Here is a 5,206-nt window from a genome sequence, read left to right as displayed (position 1 = left end):
TAGAGTATTCAAGGATTTCCTCGATATCTGTGTGATTGTGTTTATCGACGACATCCTCGTGTACTCTCAATCAGAAGAGGAGCATGAGTTACATCTTCAGATGGTACTGCAACGACTTCGAGAACATAAGCTTTACGCCAAGTTCAAGAAATGTGAGTTCTGGTTGTCTCAAGTGTCCTTCCTAGGGCATATTGTGAGTAAAGATGGGATCAAGGTGGATCCCGGGCAGATTGAATCCGTCAGGGATTGGCCGAGACCGAAGACAGTGACAGAGATCAGAAGCTTCTTGGGATTAGCTGGGTACTACCGTAGGTTCGTGGAGGGTTTCTCCAAAATTTCAATGCCCCTAACCGAGCTTACAAAGAAGAATCAGCAGTTTATTTGGTCAGATAAGTGCGAAGCTAGCTTTCAGGAGCTAAAGCAGAGGTTGATTACTGCTCCGGTGCTAGCTTTGCCTTCGGACAAAGAGAAGTTCGTAGTCTATTGTGACGCATCCAAACAGGGTTTGGGGTGTGTATTGATGCAAGCCGACCGGGTTATCGCCTATGCCTCCCGTCAGTTAAAGGATTATGAACAGCGATACCCGACTCATGATCTAGAATTGGCCGCTGTGGTTTTTGCACTGAAGATTTAGCGGCATTACCTTTATGGGGAGAAGTGTGAGATCTATACCGACCATAAAAGTCTCAAGTATTTCTTTACTTAGAAAGATTTGAACATGAGACAAAGGCGTTGGTTGGAATTAGTGAAGGATTATGATTGTGAGATCCTCTATCATCCCGGAAAAGCCAATGTAGTGGCTGATGCCCTAAGCAGAAAGGGTCCCGGGCAAGTAGCTAGTATGATTCAGATCTCACCTCAGCTAGCAGAGGATATGGTTAGATCCAGCATTGAGTTTGTGGTAGGTCAGCTTCACAACTTGACGCTGCAATCTGATCTATTACAAAGAATAAAAGTCGCTCAGATGACAAATCCGGAGTTAGTGAAAATCCGAGATGAGGTGTTGGCTGGTCAAGCCAAGGACTTTTCAGTGTTAGACAGTGGGATGCTTTTGTATAAAGCCAGGGTTTGTGTTCCGAACAGTGTGGAACTTAGAAATGAGATCTTTGAGGAGGCTCATTCTACTCCGTATTCTCTGCATCCCGGCACCACCAAGATGTACCAAGATTTGAAATCGTACTTTTGGTGGAGCGGTATGAAGAAGAATTTGGTAGAATTCGTATCGAGATGCCTCACTTGTCAGCAGATTAAGGCTGAACACCAGAGACCAGCAGGGTTGTTGCAGCCTCTAACCCTACCAGAATGGAAATGGGAAGATATTACGATGGATTTTGTGGTCGGGTTACCTAGGACCACGGGTTTATTTGATTCCATCTGGGTAGTGGTGGATCGATTTACAAAATCTGCTCATTTTCTGCCGGTTAGAACAACATTTTCAGTGGATCAGTTGGCAGAACTGTACGTCAGAGAGATAGTGAGACTTCACGGGGTACCGAAGTCTATAGTTTCGGACAGGGATCCAAAATTCACATCCAAATTTTGGCAAAGTTTGCAACGGGCAATGGGTACAAAGCTGAAATTTAGTACAGCATTCCATCCTCAGACAGATGGTCAGTCCGAAAGGACAATTCAGATATTGGAGGATATGTTGAGAGCCTGTGTTATGGACTTTGAAGGCTCATGGAGTAAGTATCTACCGTTGATAGAATTTTCTTACAACAACAGTTATCAGAGTACGATAGGGATGGCTCCCTATGAACTGTTGTACGGTAGGAAATGCAGATCCCCTATCCACTGGGATGAGACAGGGGAGAGGAAATACCTAGGTCCGCAGTCGGTTCGGCGGACCAATGAGGCAATAGAGAAGATAAAAGCTAGAATGCTTGCCTCACAGAAAGGCATGTAAGAGTTATGCAGATCCGAAACGCAGAAATGTTGAGTTCCAAGTAGGGGAACATGTGTTTTTACGGGTATCTCCGATGAAGGGGATTAAACGTTTTGGGAAAAGAGGCAAGTTATGCCCTAGATTTACAAGACCTTTCGAGATTCTCGAGAAGATAGGTCAAGTGGCATATCGGTTAGCATTGCCTCCAGCCTTGTCAGCAGTGCACAACGTATTCCATGTCTCGATGTTGAGAAAATACGTTTCAGACCCCTCTCATATACTCAGTTATGAGAGTCTTCAGCTTCAGCCAGACATGACCTATGAGGAGCAACCAGTGCAGATCCTAGATAGAAAGGATAAAGTCCTTCGGAATAAGACCATAGCATTGGTCAAGGTTCTCTGGAGAAACAGCAAGGTGGAGGAAGCCACCTGGGAGCTAGAGTCAGATATGAGAGCTCAATATCCAGAGTTATTCAGGTTAGATTTCGGGGACGAAATCCTTTTAAGGGGGGGATAGTTCTAAAGCCCGCTTAGTTAATTTGGAAATTAGCAGCTGTTTATGATTAATTATGAAATTATTTATAGCTATTTAAATAATTTATGATACTGTTATTTATGTTATTCAGTAGCTTGCATATTTTGCATTTCCGGTGTCTGGTATTTTGGAACTCGGCGTTTGGCTCAATAGAAATCACAACATAGTATGTTAGTAGTTTGGGGACGGGTTTTAGACATTGGGAATGTCGGGAATGGCCGGGAATTTAGAATGTCCCAAAAATACCCCTTTAGTATGAATTATGTGATTTTTGGTGGAGGGGCAAAATGGTCTTTTTGCCCCATTAGTGTTTTGTTTTATGTGAATTTGTTAAAGGAAAATTTAATATTTATTTATGTTTACTTGGCTGAAATAAAATATGATAAGTGGGTTTATGTTATTTCTTTCATTTTTACAAAAAACACTTAGAAAAGAAAATAGAATTTTCCAAAAAACTCTCTCTTTTCCTCTCCATTTCGGCTGGGTATTTGGGGTGCAAAGGCTGGGTTTTTCTTCAATTTTCAAAGCTAGATTCAACCTAATTGTGAACTCTTGGTTGTGGTATGTAATCTCTAACTATTTCTCTTTAAATTATTGGAAAAAAATGATGAAAATGGTGATGCATGCATGATTTTTGGTTGCTGTGGCTGCTGTGATTTTGTTGTTAAATTATGTGGTTTAAAGCATGTTAATTGAAGTTAAGTGAGCTGTTTTGAAAGCATGTTAGTTAGTTTGTTCAAAGCTTTGAATTTTCTATGCAAATATGTGATTTTTGAGAGAAAAGGTTCTATTTTGTTGCTGTGATGTTGATGATGTTTGCTTGAGTTTCCAGAGGTTATTTTGAGCTTGATTATGTAGAATTAAGTTGGTTTGATTGCTTGTTAGGTGGATTTGCTCAAGTTTGAGTTTAGAACTCAAAGCTTGAGCTCCAATGGTGGTTTTTGTTTATGTGTTTTCTGGGTTGTTTTGAGGCCTTAGAAATGTTCTAGGGAAGGTATAGAACAGGTCTGGAAAGTTTGAGGAGATTTGGGGTTGAATTGTGCAAGTTATGAGAATTTGATGTTGCTGCCTGCGAGGAACCGGAATTCCGGTTGTGCATCCGGAATTCCGTATGAGGGTCCTGAATTTCCCAGAACCGGAATTTTGGTTGGGCAACCGGTCTACCGGTTGGGGAATTTTTCAGAACCCGTGTTTTCCTCGTTTTTATGTTTTTAGGGGTATTGCCATGCTTTTTATCGATAGGGAAACTTTTAGTTCCTAGTTTTAGTCCCCGGGAAGTGATTTAGCGTGTCACTTATAGCGTTGTGATTTTTATGGTTTAGGAGCCGATGTCCGCCGCTCAGCTTCAGTTCCAGTCAGGTTGACCGGCACACCTGAAATCGGAATCCAGGTAAGATTAGTATAACAGTATGCATATGTTGATTACATGTTTAGCGTGCATGTAGGAAGCCTATTAGATTACATTAGTTGTATGTTGGCTTCGAACCATCCAACCCAGTCACGTCGGTACAGGCTGGAGTATGACCAGCAGCCGGAGTATGACCGGTTTGACCGATCAGGCTGACACTTGGTTGGTGGTTCCGTGCTATTGACGTATCCCGTCAGACAGCCTGGAGTATGACCAAGCCGGAGTATGACCGGCTCGACCGATCGGAGGATATAGTAACACGTCGGTACGAGTGGAGTATGACCAAGCCGGAGTATGACCGGTTGACCGATCAGGTTGTTACGTGTCAATAGTACCGTCCCTATGAACGTTCAGAACTCAGTACCATGTTGGACATGGCAGTAGTGGCTCAGTACCATGTTGGACATGGCTGTAGCGGGACTCAGTATCGTGTTGGACACGGCAGTTAGTATTATGTATGAGTATTATTATGCTTTTCTTACTGAGTCTGTCGACTCACAGTTTACGTTCATGTGTAGGTAAAGGCAAGGCTATAGCTGATGGACCGTGAGCGAGCTTATGAGATTGTACATGTCGGGGCGATTAGGCCTGGAGCGTACGATCCTCGGGACAGCAAGGCTGATTTTGTAACTGGTCGTTAGACGACCCTTATTTTTATGTAACAGTTAAACAGTTAAACTTTTTGTAAATATTTTTATAATCGGGATCCCGAGTCTTTTGTAATATGGTTTTATAAGTTTAATTAAAAAGCAAAATTTTAATTAATCACGTTTTTCCATAAACCTCGTTGATTAGCAACGAGCTGCACAGTACGTTTAAAAATCACGTAATACGCCTAAGGTAATTAGGGTGTTACAAAGAAGGAGAATCAGCATCAAGGAAGGAGAGAAAGAGATCCAGGTTCAGATCTTGGTGATGCTCTGCTACAGAAAGGAATCAAGGGCTAGAGATCTGAACGGAAGGAGTCATTATATTCCGCTGCACCCAATGTAAGGTTTCCTAAACTTTATATGTGTTTATTTCATTGTTTTAGAATTCATATTAGGATGTTAATGAAACATAAATGGTAGTAAATCTAGATCCTGGTAAAATATTTCCAACAATAGCCTACTCCCCTTGTATTGTATTGACTTAAGAGAAGGAACGAAGTATTCTTCTTCTTGAAAGCTCTTACAACTGATCTCTGAGTGTGTTTCTCTCTTAGATCACTCTTTTCTCTCTAGAATATCTGTCTGAGGCAATTCTTTCGATCGCTTTCATAGTGAGGCTAGGTTACTAATATAGGAACCTAAGCATGAGGGATGGTTTCCCTTTTGCTTACAATGACAAAATAAGAAATTACAATGATTCTATAATTACAATATATGAAATAGAAAAC

Source organism: Cannabis sativa, chromosome 1, assembly GCF_029168945.1.
Source record: "Cannabis sativa cultivar Pink pepper isolate KNU-18-1 chromosome 1, ASM2916894v1, whole genome shotgun sequence".
Classification (NCBI taxonomy): Eukaryota; Viridiplantae; Streptophyta; class Magnoliopsida; order Rosales; family Cannabaceae; genus Cannabis; species Cannabis sativa.
The sequence above is the reverse complement of the archived record's forward strand: the minus strand, read 5'-3'. Positions refer to the sequence as shown.